A 27060-nucleotide genomic window follows, 5' to 3' on the forward strand; every position below is an offset into this window, starting at 1 on the left:
TTAAATTGCTGAATGCCAAATGGTTAGCATGTGCGTGTCTATCAAAATTTGCATAAAAACACGCCCTTATTTCCCCAATATGCATATGTAAACGCCCTTAATTCCGTAATTTGCATAGGTAAATGCCCTTAATTCCCCATATAAGGGCACAATTCTGTCGAAAAAGCCGAACATCAAACACGGAGAAAACGCAAACAGATTACGAAAGAGAAATTCATATTATCCCGCGGGGGTAATACATATTGTCAAAGCGTAAGTTTAAGAAAGGGGGGACTGCTGAGGTAGCCTAAAGCATTCAAATAAATATTCGTCACTTCGGGCAAATAGGTCTACATCAGGGGTCACCAACGCGGTGCCCGCGGGCACCAGGTAGCCCGTAAGGACCAGATGAGTAGCCCGCTGGCCTGTTCTAAAAATAGCTCAAATAGCAGCACTTACCAGTGAGCTGCCTCTATTTTTAAAATTGTATGTATTTACTAGCAAGCTGGTCTTGCTTTGCGCGACATTTTTAATTCTAAGAGAGACAAAACTCAAATAGAATTTGAAAATCCAAGAAAATATTTTAAAGACTTGGTCTTCACTTGTTTAAATAAATTCATTTATTTTTTTACTTTGCTTCTTATAACTTTCAGAAAGACAATTTTAGAGAAAAAATACAACCTTAAAAATGAGTTTAGGATTTTTAAACACATATACCTATGCAATGCCAGGCTTCCCTCTAACTGACAAAGAAACAGATAACAGATTTGGTGTCCAATTCAAAGTGTGACATGATTTATTTAAAAATTTGAGAGTTGACTTTTGTATTTTACATGAGTTATTATTTGTACAAACATGGTGCAAAGTAATTCATGATATTTTTTTTAAAATGTTAGTGGCTAGCTAGTTAAAATGGGATATTGTGATTTCACAAAACTGTCTTAGAAGTGATCTTTTGAAAATGTTCAATTTGAAAAATGTGCACTTAGAGAAAATATAAAAATAAAGTGTTGCATATTGATATTTATCTGTTTCTATATATATATATATATATATATTTATTGTGAGAAATCATTAAGATGATCAGTGTTTCCACAAAGATAAATATCATTAATTATTAATAATAACATAGAGTTAAAGGTAAATTGAGCAAATTGGCTACTTCTGGCAATTTATTTAAGTGTGTATCAAACTGGTAGCCCTTCGCATTAATCAGTACCCAAAAAGTAGCTCTTGGTTTCAAAAAGGTTGGTGACCCCTGGTCTACATGGTTATGAAATATGCGCTCCCTCCCCAGGGCACGATCTGTGGCATGTTTGTCAGCTGCTATAAATGACAAACATTGTCTTTTTCAACACAAACAACTCATTCAAGGGTTTTGTGGGTGTGGAATCCATCCTGCAGCAATCATAAAAAGCATACAAGCAAACAAAAGTTGGTGCCACTGGCATGAAAACATGTCTCATCATGTGCTCCTTGGCGATTAAAAAGGGAGTTTTACCTGCTCTTTGCAACTGCATGTAGTGGTAAAGCCAACAAAAGTGACGTCTACATGTAAATAAAGCAGGTTCACACACCGCTGCCTGACAGGCCTCTGCAGATTTTTAGGGATAGGCCCGCCCGCGTGGGGAAAGTCACGCATGATTACTTTAACCCCGGAGTCACGGAGGAGTCTGTGATCTGCTACCACCTGACCTAAGGGTTCAGGGCACGGGCATGGAATGAACACTATCACGTTTCTGTGGTCACAACAAATACCAAGGGGATATTAGAGGATTGAATTATTTGTGGCTCTTCAAGCGAGGGTCACAATGTGGTTCCACTGAGACCCAGCAGGAGGGCTCACCCTGACTCCTTCAGTAGAACTTAGTCCAACGCCTGTACGTATGCAAACTTGCTCAGAACCTCTGCATCAGAATGCAAACATATATACAGTGGCACTATTGTTTTATAATACTACAGTATATCCTATGAAAACTTAAACTTTGATGTACGAGAGTAGTTAATGTAGCTACATGCAAGTACCGAGACCATTGTGCCTTTCCTACAGGCATGTATGGTGGTGGTAGTGTTGTGACCTGTAGCTGCAGGAGTGCTCCACTGGGGGTACTCTGGCTGTGGCTCATTGAGGCGAAACATAAATTCCGACACGTGACATTGGGGAAGATTTTCCAACAGGATCACAAGTCCTAACACGCATCCAGTTGGGATGTCTCGATACATTTTTTTTTTTAACTTCCCATTCGATACCGATATTGGAGCCTGGAGTGTTGGCCAATACCAATAATCTAATACGGCATAAACAGGGATTATAATACAGGGGACTATATTAACTTTATATATTGTTATAAGGTAACAGTGTGCCATGTTTCTACCCGGTTTCCCTCAGGGAAGGGACAATTATGACATATGTCTAAAGAAACATGATTATATTCCTACGTGTATGTATATATATTTTTTGAAATTTAAATTTAACAACATCAATGTATGGTGTTTAGTGGTGCAAGGACAAATTGTGTAGCAAAATGTTAATTAAATCAAGAGGAAATTTATAGAGTATATGAAACTAAATTCTTGGGAATAATAATTGATCATAAATTATGTTTGAAACCGCAGATTGAAAATATAAAAAGAGAAAAATATCCAAATCCATTGCTATTCTTTATAAAGTAAGACATGCTGAATAAGAAATGTCTGCATAGTTATATTATTCTTTTATTTTTCCATATCTAACATATTGTGTTGAAGTTTGGGTAAATATTTATAAAACTAACATAGACCCAATAATTAAACTTCAAAAATAATACACAAAGCGTGCTACTAGGAACCTACCAATCCATTATTCATAAGTTCTAATGTGTTAAAATGTTCAGATATTGTGTTTTTTTTTTAATTTAAATTTAAATTGTGTTTCAGGTAAAGAACAACAGCCTTCCAGCTTGTATTCTAGGTTATTTGAATTGAGTATAGATGTACATGTGTGTATATATTTGTATATGTATGTGCATGCGTGTGTACCTTTGTATGTGCACAGGGTATTTATGTATGAAAGTACGTTAGGTCACAATATAAGTTTTTTATATTGATCGATATTGATAATTATACTTTTTATGACTTAGACCTGCCAATAAATACAGTAAAACTATTTCCAACTTAACAAGGCTGCTATTTATCAGGTGTAGAGGGTGTCTGGTAGCCAGGTAGGATGAGCGCGGCAAAGGTAATGAAATACTTAAATACCAGAGGGTCGCGCACCCTCTCCCCAACAGAGACAGAACCTTCCCCCAGCCCTGATCTCACTTCAGGCGCAAAACTCTGCCCGCAGAAAGAATACGCCTCATCCTCACACCATCAGCGAGGACCTGGCACGGGATTAGCAGGCCACCAAATTGCAACCCACGGAAACTCCGCTGGTCGAGGAGGTGATGAGCGGCGCACCGCACCCCCAACCCCATCCCACCCGTGCATGTGATGTGGGAGTGTACAAGGTACCCAGAGTGTCTAATGTGTAGGTAATATCAGGAGGTCAGCCATCAAAGCTGACCTCCAGTCCCTTTTGATGTGTGTACTGTAGCGGGAGGGAGATATGTATGCAGGTGGACGTGGACACTAATGATGCGATGAAAACCCCATCCACCGCCCAGCGAATGGAGCCATCGAACATCAAACACCCCAACCACCACACAGCCGAGGACCAGGCCAGAAAGGCGAATAGCACGCAGGCCCCCCGTGGAGGAAGGAAACCACCTAACCCAGCAGGCAGAAGCAGGCACCCAAGCCAACCCGCCACCAGTCCAACCGCCCCCAAGCATGACCGTCCATCCCACCCACCCCACATACATTCCAACAAGTCGTTCGCCCCAAACAAGGGGGTGGAGATAACCCGAAGACTGATCGCCACCAATCCCTGCAATACATCCCGCATGTCCAGGCCTCCCGCCCATCCTCCGCCAGACAACCCACCTGGCAAAAGGCCAGAAGGGCCCAGCCTTGCGCTCACTGTCGGTCCACCATGACACCCCAGCCATCAGCAACGCACGCCCGCCACGCCAGTGCAGCGACACACACATACACACAAACAAACCAGGAAGAGAAACACATTAAAAGTAGAAAAAATAATAATATTAAAGTTAAAATATTTATTACAAAAATTAATACAAAAATAAATAAAAATACTTGTTCATATTGACAAGTGTCATGTTTTAGGCTGCAATATTGTTAAATTAAGGACACTTATAACATACATATGATCTAGCTCAGGGGTGTCGAAGTCATTTTAGCTCAGGGGCCGGACTATTAAAATCATGGCAATAAAACTAAAAAAATAAAGACAACTTGAGCTTTTTTTTTTTGTCTTACTTTGGCCAAAAATAGAACAAACACATTCTGAAAATGTTACAATAAAAAAAAAAAAATTAAATACCGGCGGCAGTAAAGTTTAGATCCATGAAGGAAAGAAGAAAGTGAATGAATGTTTATAACTGAATACATTTACATATGCATAAAAAATTGTTTTCTTTTGTATTTTTTTTTTAATGAATTAAAAAAGTTAAAGTACCAATGATTGTCACACACACAGTAGGTGTGGTGAAATCATCCTCTGCATTTGACCCATCACCCTTGATCACCCCCTGGGAGGTGAGGAGAGCAGTGAGCAGCAGCGGTAGCCTCACCCGGGAATCATTTTTGGTGATTCAACCTCCCATTCCAACCCTAGATGCTGAGTGTCAAGCAGGAAGGTAGTGGGTCCCATTTTTATAGTCTTTGGTATGACTCGGCCGGGGTTTGACCTACCGATCTCAGGGCGGACACTCTAACCACAAGGCCACTGAGCAGGTTAAGTAACGTTTATGACAACCTTTTTCCAAAACACAAGATAGAACGTGAGATATAACAGGGTAATGCATACATTTATCATTTGTTTTCAAAACGGTTACAAAAAAGTGGGACCCGAAAACTGTACTGTGGGACCCCATCTTGAAAATTCCTAGCACCAACACTGACGGAGTATTGGTGCGTGCAAAACAGCAGCAGGCGGCTGTGGCCTGCGGGCCGGTTCTAATACTAATCAAATATCATCTCGGGGGCCATGGATCGTTCATCTGGCCCACGGGCCTTGACTTTGACACCCCTGATCTAGCTGGTGTGATTTGCTGCTGTGTAGCTGCTAGCTCCCAGTAACCTACAGTATAAGCCTACCATGTTTCCCTTTAATAAATGACTTCTCTAAAATGGGAGAAAATATTAAACTTGTGCGCTTATCCGGAGGACATTTAGATGTTAACTGTAAACACGCTGCAGGATTACTTGTATCGGAGATTTTAGATGCAAGCCGATATTATTCAATATTTGTTTCTGATATCGGACCGATATTAATATCGGGTCAGGATCTAGTGCCTTACTGGGGAAGCTGAACATGATGGCATGGCCTAGTATGCCTCCTCCAAACCTAACCAAATTGAACATGTAATGTGTGGTAATGTGCCTGGTATTCTAATAACTCAGAGAAACTGTCCCGAGTACCCATCAAACTATTTCACCAGAGTAAGTCATGCTCACAGGTACTACACGAGAGGGAGTTCCTCAGACCTCGTACCTCCCCAAATTCAAGACTCTCATGGGAAAAAATGTATTCTACTATTTTGCCACCACACAGTGGAATACACTACCAACAAACATTAAAATTCGAACTTCCCAACTAAATTTTAAAACTGCCATAAAATCATGGCTCAGCTCAACCTCTACCTGATCTGAACCAAAATTGATCCCCAGCAACTCTTTGAAGCATCAAGCAGGTTTATATGTGGTTATAGTGTATATATATTTTCTCATTCTGTTTTGCACACTCTTGGAGTCAACATGTACATAATGTATATACCCCCCATTTTGTGTATATATTGTTTTTCAAATCACCTGACATGTATACTGTATATATGTACATAATTTATCCTTTTTTTTTTAACGTAATTTTTTTATATACATGTTACAGGTTATATATATTTTATTATTGGATGTATCAAATGTGATGAATATTTAATGGACCACAATGGAAACAAGCCTTTTGGTTTTTTGTGCCATCTATTTGCCTTTTTAAAGCATTACATGGATTCGATTCTTTAAGATGTCAATAAACTTCTCAATCAATCAATCAATCAATCAATCAATCATTCAATCAAACATGTGTGGCACATCTGGCTGTGTGTTGAGTCATTTTTAGAGGACAGAAAATCTATACTGCTATACAAGATGTACACTTACTTACTACATACAGTACAGGCCAAACGTTTGGACACACCTCATTTCAATGGGTTTTCCATATTTTCATGACTGGAGGCATCAAAACTATGACACCTGGGAAGTGAAAACCCTTTCACTCTTGAAGCTCATCGAGAGAATGCCAAGAGTGTGCAAAACAGTAATCAGAGCAAAGGGTGGCTATTTTCAAGAAACTAGAATATAAAACATGTTTTCAGTTAGTTCACCATTTTTTGTTAAGTACTGTACATAACTCCACGTGTTCATTCATAGTTTTGATGCCTTCAGTGACAATCTACAATGTAAACAGTCATGAAAATAAAGAAAACCCATTGAATGAGAAAGGTGTGTCCAAACTTTTGGTCTGTACTGTATATCCAAGTTTACTTTCTCATATCTTTTGTCCTTTGTGAAGAAATTGTTTTGTGAGCTACTGTTATCACCCTGTCGTCAACACACGGCTATATAAGGTGGCACAGGTGTAATTAGTCTTCATGTACATGTTTCCTTTGCTTAATGGCCTTGTTGCAGAGAGGAAGCAAATCAAGAAAAATGGGCTACTCTCTATACCAATTTCATACAATTTTGATTAGCATCCTGCCTTGTTTAAATTGCCCTCCCATGGGGCAATAACTCCTCATTTATTTTTATGCTGACTTCAGGGCAGAGTCTTGGCACTGCTTTGCTAAGGAAGCCTCGGGAGGCCAGACTTGGGTTAGTCGAGACAAATCAATTAATAACAAGCAAATACTGTTCTTCCGTGGGCCCCTCTAACGTGCGACACGGCACGCATGGCGCCCAGTGTAATTATGTGGATGGATTGGTAGAGTGGAGAAACCATAGACTGGAATAATATCCCTTTCTGTGTCAATAAAGGTCCTCTGTTAAAAGTCATTACTGGGGTTTTACAATAGGAATAATGGCAGGCTGAGTTTTAAAACAAAATAAAACACTGCATTACCTCCTTCATATGATTTTTATGAATATATATTTATGTCCAGCCAGGTCCACTATTAACCACATTGTGAAGTATGCTGACGACACAACAGTAGTGGGCCTCATCCGTGACAACAACGACATGGACTACAGGGAGGAGGTGAAGCATCTGGTTGACTGGCGCAGAACCAACAACGTGGTTCTGAACGTCGACAAGACCAAGGAGATCATCGTCGACTTCAGAAGGCACCAGTCCAGCCACACTTCACTCTTTGTCAACGGCACAGCAGTGGAGATGGTAAGCAGCACCAAGTTCCTAGGGGTGCATATAACTGACAATATGACCTTTTGTCTACACACCGGAGCTCTTGTAAAAAGAGCTCAGCAGCGCATGCACTTTTTGCGTCGGATGAAAAGAGCACAGCTCCCTCCCCCCATTCTCACCACATTCTACAGAGGCACTATAGAGAGCCTACTGACCAACTGCATCTCTGTCTGGACTGGAGCCTGCAGTGCCTCAGACTGGAAGTCTCTGCAGAGAGTGGTGAGGACGGTGGAAAAGATCATCAGGACTCCTCTTCCTCCCATCCAGGCAATCGCAAAAAGCCGCTGCCTGACCAGGGCTCAGAAAATGTGTAGAGACTCCTCCCACCCCCACCAAGGACTGTTTTCACTGCTGGACTCTAGAAAGAGGTTCCGCAGCCTCCTCAGCAGAACCTCCAGGTTCTGTAACAGCTTCTTCCCTCAGGCCATCAGACTCTTGAACGCGTCATAATAATCCCCTCAATTCCCCCTTAAAAATGGATTAACTCGCTAAAATATAAAGACAATATAACATACATCCATAAATGTGGAAGCTTATGAAAAAGTGCAATATATTTATCTGTACAGTAATCTATTTATTTTATTCTCCACCAATGGCCACGTGGTGACATAAAGTATGGTATTTTGAAGGCCTAGGTCGGAAACGGAAACGCACGGCCCGCCACTGCTGTAATGCTGCTCTAAAGTTTAAAGGGAGGGAAGGTAATTCATGTGTTAATTACTTATCACATTAATCATTTTGGTCTTTGTCTATTTAAGAAAAATGTCATTAGTTATTCAATTACTTTTTGAGGAATGCAATTATAGTTAATTACTTTTCATAAGTAATTTACTCAACACTGCTGGCATTCCAAGTGAGCATCAAGGGTCGTGGTAGCATCATGGTACGGGGGTGCATGAGTGCCAGGAGCGGTTTATCGTGTAAACGTGAATTCCAACATGGTGAGCAATCCTTTCTGTTCCCTTTACAAATTGTTCTTTTAGCACCATGGACACTGGCGGCAAGCACCTTGTTTTGTCTTTTCTCATTGTCATGTTCTTGCGTATCTACACACCTGTCAGCAGTCGAGCTGCACACTTGGCAGTTCCTTATTCGAACAAGCTGCCTGTCAACGAGCCGCGCTGACGTACCCTCCACGCCCGTGCACTAAATTCCTTGGTGGCACGATGGGGGGGAAAAAAAAATCGCTTGCAGCCCGCCTCATATATTGTCTGATGGGAAGATTAAAGCCAATCCAAACAAGAATTTGCTTCTTTCAACTCAGACTTGTTAGACAGTGAGACCACCAGAGGGGAGCAGCTAGCTGGCTTATGTCATCTGATGGTGTCACTGAGCTTTTGGTGAGTGTACACTTGCATTTCTCACTCATTTTCTTCTTTGGCAGCACACAACAATTATAAGATCCGCTGCTAACCTTGAGAGGCAACTGTAAATTAGAGAGAGAGTACTAGGATTTCATTTGAAACTGGTGTAATGAGTTCGGCATCGCAGATATCAATACTGATACTTTGACAATTGGGAAATAATTAGTGAACTACCAGTATCAGTTGTCAAATCAAACACCATAATTACACAAAAATATATTCCTAGTGGACTTTTTTACTAGTACGTTTTGCAGACATACAACTAAATATTCATTCAAAAAGTTTGATTTTCATACTGATTTACTCTGCTTACAGACTCCGCATATTTATCGAAAAATAATTGTGTAATGTAGCGTATAGAACTTTGGTTTAGTAGTTTATTGAGTTTTAATTGTGATGATATGCCCCACACTCACACACACACACACACACACACACGCACACTAAAAAGCACTAAATTTACTAAATTTAAAGGGGAACTGCACTTTTTTGGGAATTTTGCCTATTCACAATCCTTATGAGAGATAAGAAGAAAAAAGTTTTTTTTTTCACCTATTTTCACCTAACATACAAATCATATTGTTTAGGTGGCTAAGAATGCAGCTAATGAGAGCAATCAATTCCACCTCTAAATCAGTTTAAAAATGCCGTCAACAATACTTAACATACGTTACGTAACCTGTATAATTATTATTATTATTAGCCTTTATTTAACCAGGTAAAATCCCATTGAGATCAAAGATCTCTTTTCCAAGGGAGACCTGGCCAAGAGGGCAGCAGCAAGGTTACATTAAAAACAGTAGACAAATACATAAAACATCACATAACCAAAGTGTAGCGACATTGTTATTGTAAGAGCGAACACTGAAGAACTCTTTCTAGCATAGTAACAAATCGCCATCTACGGTATTAGCCGTAAAAGTTAACTACGGCAAGAGATAAGCTGGCTTCTACGTCAACACCAGTGATTCTTAAACTGTGGTACACGTAGTACCATCTAGTGCACTGTCGTCAAACTCAAGGCCCGGGGGCCAGATGTGGCACGCAACTTCATTTTATTTGGCCCTCAAAAGCCTGGAAATATGTATCAATAAAGTACTGTAACTTTTCTTCCCAAATGTAATCTTTCTTCTATTTTGGGAGAGAAAAAAAAAAGTACTCCATGTAATCGCAAATTATGTTAACTTAAATATTATCTAATTATGCAAAAATATATTATCAAACATTCAAACCATTTTTTAAATAGAAATAAATACTAATAATGATTTCGAAGCAAGTTATCCATCAAATTGTGCAATGTAAAAGTAGCACCAGATTCCATGGTAAAATTGTGAAATTTACTGTGGTTTTTACAGCATTTTCTCCAAATGAAAAAAAACCCAGTATTTTTTTACTGTAATAAACTGTGGTGCCGTTTTGTCATTTACAGTAATACACTGAAAAATCTACAGTTGATTTGCGGTAAAAAACTTGAAAATTTGCCGCTCAGGTGCCAAAAGATTACTGTAAAATTGCTGATTTTTTTCAATTTACAGTAATGAAACAAATGTAAATTTTACTGCAAAATTCTGGCAACTACGGAGCCCCTAAAGGGACATGGGAAAAAAAATTTTTAGACATGTATCGTGCGCACGGGAAAGTATCTCGTGGCCACGAGAAACTTTTTATAAAAAAAATAAATAAATAATATATTTTTTATTTTTATTTTTTTTTTTATAAAAAGTTCCTCATGCGCACGAGAATGTTTCTCATGGCCACGAGAATGTTTCTCGTGGCCACAAGAAACGTTCTCGTGGCCACGAGAAAGTTTCTCGTGGCCACGAGAAAGTTTCTCGTGGCCACGAGAAAGTTGTAACGCTACGTGTTTGACATTAAGACTTTATCATGCCCGGGAAAGGACAGTTTTCCTCTTCTGTGGCTGTGGGGGGTGGGCGTGGCTTGCGGACCTGCAGCGAAGCGGGGTGTGCCAGTTAGTCCGATGTTGATGTGATAAAACTTCTTTCTTGTTTGGAAGATACACACACAATTGTAACTGTTATTTCTACCTGCACATAATAAATATGTACAACGTGTTTGGATGTATTCATTTATGTAAAATTGTCATTAAATGTAATATTGCCTGAGAAAAAGTGATTTGATGTAATATTTTGATATTTACACATCGCATATTTACACACGCGCATCTGACTAGAATACCCTTATGTGCATTACATATCAACATCAAGTACCTACTGCACTGTTTACTTGTTGAAATACCCTTTTTAGAGACTTTCTTTTTTTACCATAAAAACAGCAGTACTGTTTTTCCATTTACAGTAATATACACTAAATTTTGAGGTAAAATTATTGTAACTTAACATATTTTTTTTCCATTTTAGTTAAAAAAAATCTAATAAAATCCATTTTAAAAAATAGTGTAATAATAGTTATCACTGTTAGATGCGGCCCTCCGGGGCCAAACATAACTGCGATGTGGCCCTCAGTGAAAACGACTTGGACACCTCTGATCTAGTGGTACGTCAAAGAAGTATGAAAATATGTACTGTATATGGAGCATCATTGGTGATATTGTTTGCGAATTGTGTTTAATGTTCCAGTGGCCAAAAATATACAATATACTTGTGAAATAAAACCTCTGCCTGGTTTTCCCCAAGAATACTTGTGCCTACTACGCTACTGTGTTTCAGTGTTGGTCATTATGGTGGTACTTGGAAAGCCAAGTGTTTACTGAGGTGGTAGTTGGTGAAAAAACGTTTGAGAACCACTGTTGTAAACAAAAAAATGATCTGTTCAGAAATATAAGTCAATAAATAGCTAAGCATTTCACACTTTCTTCACAAAATGCTGTACTTTTTTAAAAAAATTTTTAAAGTGCAATAGAAAATTTGTGGATGACAAATGACATATTAGTATTAAACATAATTTCATTTAACACATTTCTACATATTCCTCATTGCAGAAATATGATTTGTAGTCATTATAGATAATTCCGGATAGCTGTGTGGCATACAGTGTATGCCACACAGCTATCCGGACGTGCATGCCATACACTTTCCACTGGGTGGAGGTCTACTAAAGCACTATGTATGATGGGCATTCATGAAAAAAATATCTAGAACAGGGGTGTCAAACTCATTTTAGCTCAGGAACCGCATGGAAGAAAATCTGTGCACACGCGGGCCGGACTATAATTTTAAAAAAACATTTTTTTAATGAATTAATTAACGTTTGTGATAACCTTTTTCCAAAACACAATATAGAATGTGAGATATAACAGGATAATGCATACGTTTATCATTTGTTTTCAAAACGGTTACAAAAAAAGTTTATTTACTGTGGGACCCCATTCTTATGACTCGATGGAGTCCCTGGGACCTGTGGCCGGGGTTCTAATAGGTAGGTAGGTAGGTCTTTATTGTCATTGCACAAGTACAACAAAACTTTGTTTTCAGCACAAACCCGTTCAAGATTAGACAAACAAACAGTGTACAGGGTTACAGAACAGGAACGCTGATGGGTCGCCACAGGGTGCCCCGTAAAAGAGGGTAAAAAAGGTCAACGCTGGGGAAGGATGAGTAGACTGGGCTCCTAAGGCAGCCCAGTCTGGAGTGGGAAAAAAACCTCCATAGCAAAAGCACATATACTGTACATATTACAACAAGACAAGACAAAGAAGCAAGGAGGAGAGATAAGAGAGAGGAAAGGGGAGCGTCCGCCCTTGATGAGTGCCAGTGAGAAAGATAATTAATTTAATTAAATATTAATTTAATACTTATCAAATATCATCCCGGGGGCCACAGATAATTAATTTGCGGGCCGGATGTGGCCCGCGGGCCTTGACTTTGACACCCCTGATCTAGAAGATCTGTGCCATAATAGCAATCTACTGTACATGGCTGTAGCCGGTAGTGATGGGTCCGGCAACACCGATGCATCGGCGCATGCGTCGAGCTCATAGAGCAAAACTCTGTGTCGGTGCGTGTACCGTTTTTAGAAAGTCACGTGACCGATCATGAGCTGTCTCGGTCACGTGACCGATACGCGAACTGTGTCGCACTGACGCCTCCTCTGTGCCCTGTGAGCGGGGCTTTTCTACAGCCGGAGAAATAATAACTAAGAGAAATCTTTAATTTCTTTAATACGTTGGAAAATCTGTTTTTCTTAAATAAAAGTGTAAAAAATAAAAATAAAACATTCCCAGTCCACAAGCATCCTCATTCACAAGTTTGATTGATTGATTGAAACTTTTATTAGTAGATTGCACAGTGAAGTACATGTTCCGTACAATTGACCACTAAATGGTAACACCCGAATAAGTTTTCCAACTTGTTTAAGTCGGGGTCTATTTAAATTGATTCATGATACAGATATATACTATCACGTTCTCTTAGATTTCCATGTTATGATACATGTTCACATTATTTATTGACTGTTTCTAAAAAAGATAAAAATATATTTTTATATAATTGGAGATACGAAATAATCCTAAATGAAATACAATGACTTGGTTTATATTATTGTATATACTAGGTCATAAAATCAGTGTCAGTTGAGTCGGTCCATAGGTTGCCTGTAGGGATTTTTAATGTCCAGCAGATGTCAGTATTTGGTGACACAGTATCGACACAGTATCAATACAGTTTTGCAATGTGTCGAAACGCTTCATGACGCCTCGTCGACCCATCGCTTTAGTACTGGACACCGGTTACTAGTGATTCACTAGTAACCGGTGTCCAGTACTAAAGCGGGATCCTAAGGAAAATTGAGAACTGAATTCGGAGCAACCCCGGACCCCTTCCCACTACAAAAAAAACAAAATCTTGCACTATTTTATTTATGTTAAACGATTTTTATTTTATTTCACTCAAACTTGACTTCGATTTTTTTTTTCTACTAAAATTAATTCTTGAGAACCACATTGTTAATTGTTCATGAATTTTGTGTGCAAAATGACAACTTTAACATAATAAAACATACATTTACAAACCTTCCGTGACGCTCTGGTCGCATGATTACTGGCGTGTTCCCAAGATGCGGAAGACCGAGGAGGCAACGTACAGGCAAATAACTATTTCATGTAATGACACAGACAAGCAAAAAGACGAGTACGGTTTAGAAGGGCACCGAAGCGTAGAGAAGGCTATGCAAAAACGAAACTAAAACTTGACACTTTGCAAAACAACAAAACGTGACTATTCATTCACTCAGACTCAACTTAAATATACCTAATTGCTAACAGAAAACAGGTGAATGGATCAGTGCTCAGAGAAAGATGTGAAGCGGTTACGAAAAAACACCAACACAACAGGAAGTGCCACCAAAATAAGAGTGCCGGACAGGAACTAACAGTAAACACAGGAGAACACTAACAAATGCAACTTCTGGACGAGGGATTGAACCCAGTACGACTGTACGGCTGCTCACCAAACAGACCAGTGAGAATGTTCTAGGACATTTGTCCTTATATTGTTATCAGACAGTGACAGAGGTAACATTTTATATAAAGTTCAGTTTCAGTTCAGTTCAGTTTCAGGTTATTTGGAACATGCATACGATACAATGTAATTCATCACATATTTCCAGTTGTTTCATTACAGCATGTCCGAAAAGGAGTAGGAAGAAGCTGATCTTATTTAATCCTACCCCTTTTCATACCGTTGCAATTTTATTCTATTTCCTTGTGCTCTGTAAGATAACAGTGAACAAATAAATAATAAACAAATAATGAACCATAGTAAGTAAACAAATATTAAATAAATAAATAATCTGTCTCAATAAAAAAATAAAACAAAAATAAAAAAGGGTTCAAGATATTCATCATAATTCTTGTTCTGTGTACTTTGTGAACACTTGTAGTTTGAACAGTTTCTGAATCATATTGGTGCTTTGTTTGATTTCTTTGGTTATTCCATTCCATAATTTAATTCCACATACTGATATACTAAACGTTTTAAGTGTTGTACGTGCATACAAATGTTTTAAATTAGATGTTCCTCTAAGGTTATATTTCTCCTCTTTTGTTGAGAAGAATTGTTGTACATTCTTGGGTAGCAGGTTATGGTTTGCTTTGTACATCATTTTAGCTGTTTGCAAATGCACCAAATCATTGAATTTCAATATTGTGATTCAATAAATAAAGGGTTTGTATGTTCTCTATATCCAACATTATGTATTATTCTAATTGATCTCTTTTGTTAGTGAATGAAGTGCACATTTGTAGTAGTTTTTTCACATTTCTGCACAATAGCTCAGATATGGTAACATTAGTGAGCAGTAAAGAATATGCAGTGATTCTTGGTCCAGAACATATTCATTATTGACATGTTTCTTGCTACTTTATGTTGTAAATTTTTTACATGACATTTCCAATTAATTTGATCATCTATTATTACACCCAAAAGTGGGTTTTCTTTTACCCTTTCAATGTCTACTCCGTTTATTTGTATTTGTGTTTGACTTTCTCTTCTACTGCTACCAAATAGCATTATTTTAGTTTAACTGAGATTCAAAGATAGTCTGTTTTTGTCAAACCATCTTTTTCATTTGTTCATTTCTTCTGTTATTATTTGTATTAGCTTCTGTGTGTTCTCTGTCATCTGCAAATAATACTAACTTTAAGCGCCCTGTCATTCATTAATACATATTTTACATTCACGCAAAATTGTGTGGCCCTACGCACAGCGCGGGGATATAGAGAGGCTGTAGCTTCCTGTGCTCTAGCATCCTTGAGACTGAATCAGCAGCATCTCTGCTGGTTGAAATCAAGTACTGCACGCCATCGTACCTCACTTTCAAATGCCATTAGTCAATGCCACACAATGTTAAAAAACAAAAAAAATAGATTAATAAATTAATCCTTTTATTAACAAGAGAAATTGGCATTTGTCAAGCTTGCACTTTGCAGTGGTCGTACGATTTCCTATGTTTGAACTGTTATGATGAATGGAATTATTAGAACTATGTCCTATTAATAAATACAATCTTCAGCCAAAAAAGGAATGAAGATACTTGCTTTACTTTCCTAAAATAGACCCAGTATGTTGTATTGTTGCCAAAACACAATTTACATTTACTGTACATGAAAGCGCAAAGTTACCAAAACAACATGTAGTCTGTAGTGTGTGTGTGTGTGTGTGTGTGTGTGTGTGTGTGTGTGTGTGTGTGTGTGTGTGTGTGTGTGTGTGTGTGTGTGTGTGTGTGTGTGTGTGTGTGTGTGTGTGTGTGTGTGTGTGCGTGGGCTGTAGTTTTTCAACCTCCAAATGCTCACCATATGTCTGGCATCCCCTCTGACCCCTTTTATTCCAGCAGGCTGGGGTAGATGGAGCGTTTTATTTCGAGGATCACAACAAGAAGACCAAGAAGGAGGGATGAACATCTTGGAAGAGGCTTGCCAACTCTACCATCTTTGCCAAAGGAAGTTTGTATGATGCCGCTACTTACAAACTGATCTGTGATAGAAAGTCATCGAGAACCATTGATTTAGGGGTTACATTAGCATTAGTGTAACCCACCCGGATCCACCCTCTTCACACTGCCCTGGGATCGGACAAGGATCCCCAATCTGAGAGTTGAGTGTGTTAGTCAGCTTGCTGTCCAGCACGACTCTTAAAGTTGGTCATATTATGACTTCTTCCTACATTTAGAACACTTCCTTGTGATCTATATAACATGTAATGATGGTTCTTTGGTCAAAATCAGTTCAAAATAAGGAAACTTTGGACTACAACTGGATAACTCTGCAAAGCTCTTCGGGTAAACCTCAACTATATATTGAGATATACGCTGACATAATTAAGGCAAAATACATCACTAAATTCTCAAGTTTTAAATGGCTCGTTTGGAGTAAGTTTGGAACGAGGCAAGATTGTTTTATAAATATCTCTGCAATGCCTTCATAGTTTTATTTCAGATTTTGGGGATTTATGGGGATCCCAAATGCACAAAAACAGGTACCAACAGGTAAGAAAAGTTGGTTTTGCATAATAGCTCCCCTTTAAGGTGTTATGGAGGGGTCATATTATGAATTTTTTCCAACATTTAGAACACTTCCTTGTGATCTACATAACATGGAATGGTGGTTCTTTGGTCAAAATCAGTTCAAAATACGGAACTTTTGGACTACAACTGAATAAAAACGGCGGACTCTGCAAAGCTCTTCGGGTAAACCTCTACTATATATTAAGATATACGCTGGCATAATTAAGGCAAAATACGTCACTAAATTCTCAAGTTTTAAATGGCTCGTTTGGAGTAAGTTTGAAATGAGGCAAGATTGTTTTATAAATATCTCTGCCATGCCTTCATAGTTTTATTTCAGATTTTTGGGATTTATGGGGATCCCAAATGCACATAAACAGGTACCAACAGGTAAGAAAAGTTCGTTTTTCATAATAGGTCATTTTTAAGGTGTTATGGAGGGGCCATATTATGACTTTTTTCCTACATTTAGAACACTTCCTTGTGATCTACATAACATTAATGGTGGTTATTTGGTCAAAATCAGTTCAAAATAAGGAAACTTTGGACTACAACTGGATAACTCTGCAAAGCTCTTCGGGTAAACCTCAACTATATATTGAGATATACGCTGACATAATTAAGGCAAAATACATCACTAAATTCTCAAGTTTTAAATGGCTCGTTTGGAGTAAGTTTGGAACGAGGCAAGATTGTTTTATAAATATCTCTGCAATGCCTTCATAGTTTTATTTCAGATTTTGGGGATTTATGGGGATCCCAAATGCACAAAAACAGGTACCAACAGGTAAGAAAAGTTGGTTTTGCATAATAGCTCCCCTTTAAGGTGTTATGGAGGGGTCATATTATGAATTTTTTCCAACATTTAGAACACTTCCTTGTGATCTACATAACATGGAATGGTGGTTCTTTGGTCAAAATCAGTTCAAAATACGGAACTTTTGGACTACAACTGAATAAAAACGGCGGACTCTGCAAAGCTCTTCGGGTAAACCTCTACTATATATTAAGATATACGCTGGCATAATTAAGGCAAAATACGTCACTAAATTCTCAAGTTTTAAATGGCTCGTTTGGAGTAAGTTTGAAATGAGGCAAGATTGTTTTATAAATATCTCTGCCATGCCTTCATAGTTTTATTTCAGATTTTTGGGATTTATGGGGATCCCAAATGCACATAAACAGGTACCAACAGGTAAGAAAAGTTCGTTTTTCATAATAGGTCATTTTTAAGGTGTTATGGAGGGGCCATATTATGACTTTTTTCCTACATTTAGAACACTTCCTTGTGATCTACATAACATTAATGGTGGTTATTTGGTCAAAATCAGTTCAAAATAAGGGTAAGTGGTAAGTAAGTGGGTTATACTTGTATAGCGCTTTTCTACCTTCAAGGTACTCAAAGCGCTTTGACACTATTTCCACATTCACCCATTCACACTTTAGAACACTTCCTTGTGATCTACATAACATGTAATGGTGGTTCTTTGGTCAAAATCAGTTCAAAATAGGGAACGTTTGGACTACAACTGAATAAAAACGGTGGACTCTGCAAAACTTCAGGTAAACCTCTACTATATGTTGAAATATACACTGACATAACACGTTTGGAGTAAGTTTGGAGCGAGGCAAGATTGTTTTATAAATATCTCTGCAATGCCTTCATAGTTTTATTTCAGATTTTTGGGATTTATGGGGATCCCAAATCCACAAAAACAGGTACCAACAGGTAAGAAAAGTGGGTATGGAGGATTGTTCACCTGCTCAGTGGCCTTGTGGTTGGAGTGTCCGCCCTGAGATCGGTAGTCATAGCAAAGACTATAAAAATGGGACCCATTACCTCCCTGCTTGGCACTCAGCATCAAAGGTTGGAATTGGGGGTTAAATCACCAAAAATGATTGCCGGGCGCGGCCACCGCTGCTGCTCACTGCTCCCCTCACCCCCCAGGGGTTGAACAAGGAGATGGGTCAAATGCAGAAGTTAATTTCACCACACCTCGTGTGTGTGTGACAATCATTGGTACTTTACCTTTAACTTTTACCAATGTTCCTCTGTACAGCTGCACCAGCTGGCATCCGTTACATTTGGAGGAGGGTAGGATTAGGGTAATGTTAAATGAAGAATTTAGGCATTTGGTTAGGAACAGGGTCAGGCTAGGGTTTGGATGAGTTGGAATGTTTAAATTTGGACATTGTCGGATTAAGGTCTGGGATAAAGTTATGCATAGGGCTATCTTGAAAATCTTTGGAAAAATTGTTGCACAGCAGCTAAATGAAATGTGAGGCATTATCCATGTTGTTGCTACTTGATCTTAGCGCTGCTTTTGATATTGTCGATCATAACATTCTATTAGTACGTATCAAAACATGTATTGGTATGTCAGACTTAGCCTTTTCTTGGTTTAACTCCTATCTTACTGACAGGATGCAGTGCGTCTCCCATAACAATGTGACCTCAGAGTATGTTAAGGTAACGTGCAGAGTTCCACAGGGTTCGGTTCTTGGCCCTGCACTCTTCAGCATTTACATGCTGCCACTAGGTGACATCATACGCAAATACGATGTTAGCTTTCACTGTTATGTTGATGACACCCAAGTCTACATGACCCTAAAGCTGACCAACACAACAGATTGTAGTCACCTGGAGGCGTGTCTAAATAAAATTAAACAATGGATGTCCGGGCAATTGTTTGCATCTTAACGCTAAGAAAACAGAAATGCTGATAATCGGTCCTGCTAGACACCGACATTTATTTAATAAAACCACCTTAACATTTGACATCAAAACAATTCCACAAAGCGACTCGGTAAAGAATCTTGGTATTACCTGCTCAGTGGCCTTGTGGTTAGAGCAGGGGTAGGGAACCTATGGCTCTAGAGACAGATGTGGCTCTTTTAATGACTGCATCTGGCTCTCAGATAAATCTTAGCTGACATTGCTTAACACGATAAGTCATTAATAATTCCGCTGGTAATCAGTGTTAAAAATAACATTCAAAATATAACCATTCTCATACATTTTAATCCATCCATCTGTTTTCTATCACACCTGTTCAAGAAGTCGAATTAATGGTAATAAGTATTTTATTTATTATTGGTTAGCTTCAGAATAACAATGTTATTAAAAAGAATAAGAAACTTATTATATTCGAAAAATGTTGGTCTGACTTAAAAATGCACGCAATTAGTTGTTTTCAGTGTTAAAAAATATTATATGGCTCTCATGGAAATACATTTTAAAATATTTGGCTTTCATGGCTCTCTCAGCCAAAAAGGTTCCCGACCCCTGGGTTAGAGTGTCCGCCCTGAGATTGGTAGGTCGTGAGTTCAAACCCTGGCCGAGTCATACCAGACCAAAGACTATAAAAAAAATGTGACCCATTACCTCCCTGCTTGGCACTCAGCATCAAGGGTTGGAATTGGGGGTTAAATCACTAAAATGATTCCCGAGCGCGGCCACCACTGCTGCTCACTGCTCCCCTCATCTCCCAGGGGGTGGAACTTTAACTTTATTGTCTTCGACTTAACTCTCTCATTTGAGTCAAACATTAAGAGTGTTACTAAAACGGCCTTCTCTCATCTCCGTAATATCGCTAAAGTTCGTCCCATTTTGTCCACCACCGATGCTGAGATCATTATTCATGCGTTCGTTACGTCTCGTCTCGATTACTGTAACGTATTATTTACGGGTCTCCCTATGTCCATCGAGTTAAGTTTCAAACTTGGGAGGCAAATATTTTTGCAGCAAATTTCTAAAAACATTGGACTGCTCCTGTTGTATAGAGGAACTTAGACAACTGTGAAGACATTGGTAGATCCTTACATTCACATTTTAACCTTGTGAATACACATAGAACACTGGGGTCCAAACTTGTCATTTACGTTCTGGCAGTTTCACATTTATTTCGTAATGTGATTTATGTAACTAAGGTGTTGTTCTAGCTTATTTACTTCAGATGCAGTCCGTAGTCATTTGTTCAACTTCTTTAGTTATACTAGTGGAGTTCTTCAAGATTCCATTTCAGGGCCTCTCTTTTTCATCATTTGTGCTATTCAACTGGTGTCAAAGTAAGCTGTGATTCTTCCTACTCCTTTTCGGACATGTTGCAAACTGGAAACATGTTATGAATCATATTGCAATTGTACGCATGTTCGAAATAATCTAACACTAGTAGGGATGTCCGATAATGGCTTTTTGGCGACATCCGATATTCCGATATTGACCAAACCCTTAATTACTGATACCGATATCAACCGATACTGATATATACAGTCGTAGAATTAACACATTATTATGCCTAATTTGGACAACCAGGTATGGTGAAGATAAGGTCCTTTTTAAAAAAAAAAAAAATAAATAAAATAAGATAAATACATTAAAAACATTTTCTTAAATAAAAAATAAAGTAAAACAATATAAAAACAGTTACATAGAAACTAGTAATTAATGAAAATGAGTCAAATTAACTGTTAAAGGTTAGTACTATTAGTGGACCAGCAGCACGCACAATCATGTGTGCTTACGGACTGTATCCCTTGCAGACTGTATTGATATATATTGATATATAATGTAGGAACCACAATATTAATAACAGAAAGAAACAACTCTTTTGTGTCAATGAGTGTGAATGAGTGTAAATGGGGGAGGGAGGTTTTTTGGGTTAGTGTACTAATTGTAAGTGTATCTTGTGTTTTTTATGTTGATTTAATAAAAAAAAAACAAAAAAAAAACGATACCAATAATTTAAAAAACGATACCGATAATTTCCGATATTACATTTTAAAGCATTTATCGGCCGATATTATCGGACATCTCTAAACACTATAACCATAACCAAAACTGGTAGCTTGCGAGTTCAGTTAAAAAAAAACTTGTGAGAGACTCATATTCTTGCAGAAGGTCCTTAAAAAGAGAAGAGTGCTCCTGTAACTCTGACATGATAAAAAGACCAAAGTCTACTCTAGAGGTCGCTGGTACAAAATAAGAGTAACAGTGAAGAGAGGGGTCCGCAGTTGCTTGCTGAAAATGTGGCTTCTCCAACAATTTAGTCAAAAATGTGCATAGCACATATCCACACATGCACTTTCATGTCTGCATGTCACTCAGGATCTGTCCTTCCACCTCCTTGGTGGGCCTCTCTCGGCCAGATGGACGGTCTCAGCCATGTGTCAGAGAGGTGACAGCTGGCTGGCCTGGCCTCCCCGGGGCAGAGGGTCTGGATCCTGTCCTCTGACAGCTCCTGATGGGCGAGGCATCAACAGCTAACCCCCCACTCCCACCATACCACACCCATGAGCTTGCATCACGGAATTCATCCATGTCTCACGGTAGGCTCTAACGAAATGTAAATGATACGATGAGCCACACCCTCGGAGAGACGACGCCTCAACTCATAGGAAGTCGCCTCCCTCCTGACGAGTGAATAATTGGAAAAATAATGTCTTATATCCAGAACAAAATCTGGTGAAAAGCCTTATATCAGACCTAGGGTTGTACGGTATAGGGTAAATACTATACCGCCTCTAAAAGGTACCGTTCCGCCACCCCCCCCCCCCCCCCCCCGCGCCCCTGTCGTCATCATATCATGACATTGCTGGCTTACGAGAAGACGAGCATGTTCGGCGGCGCACAATCACAGCGTACTTACAAGCAGACACAGTGTGTAGACAGAAAAGGGAGAACGGACGCATTTTGTCTTAAAAACTAACGATAAAGGTGAAGTTATAACACTGAAACGCCCTCAGGAAAAGGTGCTTTAAGACATGGCTAGCTAGCTAGCGACTAAAGTCCAGCCGCAGTTGGCAGTGTTTTAGCTACTTCTAAATCACTAATCCTGGTCTCCATGGCAACAAATAAAATATGTTTCTTACAAGTATCATCCCTGCAGGACGAGGAATGGCTAAACATGCTTCACTACACACCGTAGCTCACCGGTGTCAAAACGTAAACAAACGTTATTGGTGGATACAGCTGACATCCACTGTAATGATACCAAGTACAGGAGCGTATCTAGTCGATACTACTATGATTACGTCAATATTTTCTGGTATGACAACATCTTTTTTCGTTTTTTTTAGATTTATTTTATGTTTATAAACTCAGGAAATATGTCCCTGGACACATGAGGACTTTGAACATGACCAATGTATGATCCTGTAACTACTTGGTATCGGATTGATACCCAAATTTGTGGTATCATCCAAAACTAATGTAAAGCATCCAAACAAATGGTAAATGGTAAATGGGTTATACTTGTGTAGCGCTTTTCTACCTTCAAGGTAATCAAAGCGCTTTGACACTATTTCCACATTCACCCATTCACACACACATTCACACACTGATGGCGGGAGCTGCCATGCTAGGCCCTAACCACGACCCATCAGGAGCAAGGGTGAAGTGTCTTGCTCAGGGACACAACAGACGTGACGAGGTTAGTAGAAGGTGGGGATTGAACCAGGAACCCCCAGGTTGCTGGCACGGCCGCTCTCCCAACTGCACCACGCCGTCCCCAGACAGAAGAATAAGTGATTATTACATTTTAACAGAAGTGTAGATAGAACATGTTTAAAGAGAAAGTAAGCAGATATTAACAGTAAATGAACAAGTAGATTAATAATTCATTTTCTACCACTTGTCCTTAATAATGTTGACAAAATAATAGAATGGAAAATGACACAATATGTTACTGCATATGTCAGCAGACTAAATTAGGAGCCTTTGTTTGCTTACTTACTAATAAAAGACAAGTTGTCTTGTATGTTCACTATTTTATTTAAGGACAAACTTGCAATAAGAAACATATGTTTAATGTACCCTAAGATTTTTTGTTAAAATAAAGCCAATAATGCAATCTTTTGTGGTCCCTTTTATTTAGAAAAGTACCTAAAAGTATCAAAATAATTTTGGTACCTATACCAAAATATTAGTATCGGGACAGCTCTAATCAGACCATTGCTACTTGTTTCACTTAACACTCCACTGCTTGTTTTTTTTGTGTGTGTTCCTGTCTTGAATGATCTAATGCGAAATATTCGTCACGGGCGTGCAACTAGGCGACTTTGTAACATGCAAGTCATTCATTTCATCTTCCAATCTGGATGGACAGAGGGATGCGGCAATGCTCTCACCAAAGCCGCTGGGCTCCGTGTTAATGAGACAGCTCTGCGGGGACGAGGGGGAACACACACGGAGCGACTCGGGAGATGTCTGCCGGCCTCCTGAAGGTAATTCCGTGAAATGGAAAGCAGACGGTTTAGTCATCGCTGCATCGACGGGTCAGAGTACGAATAGTGACGGGGTTGGATTTCATCGCAGAGTCGGTGGTACCTTGTTCAGATGCTCCCTGCCGGCGCTTCCCTCTCACCCAATTATCCTGCGTGGGAATGACTTGTGTCACACTGGCTTTGGTATGGACGTTGGCTCTAACCGAGGCCTTTCCCATTTTTCTAATTAGGAGCTGCTTTTATACATGACCCGAGTATGTAAACTCTCCATCTGGGAAACATTAGGGTACGCAAAATAGGCTCATTTAAGGTTCTTTCGAGCTCCCCTGCACTTGAGCAGAGGATCATTAGTATCGATCTACTTAAAATGCACACAAACATCGAGCTATCAAACTGGGGATTGCAGCTAATAGGCTTGCCAGATGTTCTCCCATGCATTTGATTGAGTCCAACACCTTGTTCAGGCCACTGTCCAGCCATAAATCACAGGCCACGTGCTGTAGGAACAGAACGGGCCAGGATGCATAGGTTACATGCTTGATTCATGAGCTCACTGCGATCACATCGAGGACTCACACAGAACAATTAGCTGTTACCCTAACCCGAAGGGCTTTTTAAGTATCCCCTCCATAAGAATCACAGCGTGAAGCCTCGGTTTTTCGATTTTGTTTTATGCGGTTTTGCTGGATGACGCTCCACAACGACGTTAGAAAGAGTTTATTTGGTCGTGCAAGCAGACCGCAGTTCCAACTGTCTAACTGTGGTGGCCCAGCAGATGTTCTGATAAAATGCTCTCATCCATCCAGTGCGAATGTACTGTGTGACCGAGGTTGTTAATCTCGTTACGACATCAGCCAATGGCCTCTGTCCAACTGCCAATGCAGATCAAGTGTTCACAGAGAACTCCTTTTACCATATTTAAAGGTCCATGTTATAAATAAATGACTGAAGTCTAAATCGAGCCTCGACACTGGAATTTAGATAATTTAAAAATACTTTTAGTAAGCCCTACCGAAAACACGCCATTTTTGGGTGTCTAGTTTTTGTGTTGGTGAGTTGTTTATAGTGCTGTCCCGATGCAATATTTTGGTACGGGTACTAAAATTATTTAGATAGTTTTCTAAATAAAGGGGACCACAAAAAATTGCATTATTGGCTTTATTTTAACAAACAATCTTAGGGTACATTAAACATATGTTTCTTATTGCAAGTTTGTCCTTAAAAAAAATAGCGAACATACTAGACAACTTGTCTTTTATTACTAGGTAAACAAACAAAGGCTCCTAATTAGTCTGCTGACATATGCAGACTAACATATTGTGTCATTTTCCATTTCTATTATTTTGTCAACATTATTAAGGACAAGTGGTAGAAAATGATTTATTAATCTACTTGTTCATTTACTGTTAATATCTGCTTACTTTCTCTTATAACATGTTCTATCTACACCGCTGTTAAAATGTAATAATCACTTATTCTTCTGTTGTTTGATACTTTACATTAGTTTTGGATGATACCACAAATTACCCACTAAAATGTGGGTATCAATCCGATACCAAGTAGTTACAGGATCATACATTGGTCATATTCAAAGTCAGTCCTCATGTGTCCTGCCGCGTGTCTCTGTTTTGCGGCCTTGGTGTTGTTGCAGCCGCCCGTCAGTCCAAAGTCAACAACAACAGGTGTGTGTCCATGAGAGACAAGAAGGGAGTGTGTCATGTCTTCGCTGCCCTGTCCTTCGGGAGAGTCTCGAAGCCAGGGAAACAATCCAAGTTAGAATGTTTTGTATGCGAGTGAAAATAACATTTGCTTTTCACTCTAAATTGTCTATGACTGGTCCTCAAATTCATCCTGCAGGGCGGACAGTCCGATGTTATCCATATCACAAAGTGTCCACAGTTCTGCCCGCATCCACCCGTTGTTGTTAGCATGGTTCACCATTAACCTGGAAACGGAAATCCTGCTTGTTGAAAAGCTGTATCAATCTCCACAATATAATATAGAAATAAAAAAATAAGACAAATATTGCAAAGCAATACATATATTATATAAATAAAACAATTTAGGCCAAAACATTAAGAATAAGCTTTAAAAGAAGTAAAAAAAGAAAAAGTTTTCCTAAAAAAGTCTGCGATGTAGCGAGGGACGATTGTACCCTGCACTTCTCCAAATGTAATAGATGTCATATACATTACAACAACGTAAGCAGCGGAGCAGGAAGACACAAACATTGGCAACACTAGCATAGCTATGTTAGCTGCAATGCTAACATTACACTCACATTTTAACAGCAACATCATGCTAGGTTAGCCGAATTGCTAAAGAGAAACAATTTCAATCAAGCGTACAGCTCCCACATATGTGACTAACTGACGGATATGGTACATTTTTTCTTTAAGATGTGTAGCAAAGCCTTTTTTAATTTTTTTTAATTTTTTTTCAAAGCTGATGGGCACATCCACGGGGCGGACTCATCCAGTCAGGGGCAGGTCAGTGTGGGTATCATGTCCATAAGGATTTGTTTTTCCTTTTTAAAATGACGTCATGAAAACCGGTAACTTCAAAAGTATAAGCATAGAAACAGTATAAGCATATGTTGTCCACAAAGTTCACAGAAGAATAGCTTTTTTTAAATTATTATTATTATTTCTTTTAAATGTATTAATCAATCCAACAAAACAGTACACAACAATACCATCCAATTCCAAAACCAAACCCGACCCAGCAACATTCAGAATAGCAATAAACAGAGCAATTGAGAAGAATAGCTTTTGAAGAACAGTGCGTGATATATCAGACGCCTAATATTTGACAGGGGTTGGATCAAATCAGCTTGGCTTCTTCCTACTCCTCTTTGGACATACTGAGTTGTTTAAGAGCACGTGTGCTTGTTTATTGTGCTGTACATTTATAACACGATGCCATAAAATTGTATTGTACTGTATTGTTATTTTATTTTTTTATTATTTGGTTACAATGGTTTCACAAAATTATCATTGC

This window comes from Entelurus aequoreus, linkage group LG14 (assembly GCF_033978785.1).
Source record: "Entelurus aequoreus isolate RoL-2023_Sb linkage group LG14, RoL_Eaeq_v1.1, whole genome shotgun sequence".
NCBI classification, from domain to species: Eukaryota; Metazoa; Chordata; class Actinopteri; order Syngnathiformes; family Syngnathidae; genus Entelurus; species Entelurus aequoreus.